Consider the following 580-nt stretch of genomic DNA (forward strand, 5'->3'; position numbering starts at 1 on the left):
ATCAGGTAACTGCTTGTTTAATTTGGCTTTTTAATTTCCTTAAAGGCTATTGGTTCTGGGACTAATTCTGACTTTTACTCTATAATTAATTTACCCGTTAAATTCCCACTTTGACCCAAATTCCCAGTTACTCATGCTCTCAGCCTTACTCTGATGAAGCCTCCCTCAAACTGACAGTGTGGCTTTTCCTGACCAGGTGGAAGATATTGAATCATTAGAGGAAGCTAGCACAGAATGTAAAACTGGATGGGCTTAAAGAGGGAAAGGCTGAGGGAAGTGACTATTGGCCCAATTTGAGAGTAAGAATGGGGGGGAGCAGTAGATAAAAATGAAATGAACAAATATGGTGTTTCTGGAAGACATGAAGAACATCCCAGTAATGATTATAAATCAGGAGGGGTAATGGACAGAGGAACTTGATGAAGTGGTGATAATGGCTGGGAGCAGATGAGTTTTGAGGTCTTGACAGAGGCGGGCAAGGATATGACAGCTTAGATAGGGTGGATAGGGAAATACTTCTTCCATTCTTAGATGGGGCAATAACCAGCGGCTTGGATTTACGGCAAGAGGTTGAAAGCTA

The sequence above is a fragment of the Rhincodon typus genome, unplaced genomic scaffold (assembly GCF_021869965.1).
Source record: "Rhincodon typus isolate 14 unplaced genomic scaffold, sRhiTyp1.1 hic_rhity00004090, whole genome shotgun sequence".
Classification (NCBI taxonomy): Eukaryota; Metazoa; Chordata; class Chondrichthyes; order Orectolobiformes; family Rhincodontidae; genus Rhincodon; species Rhincodon typus.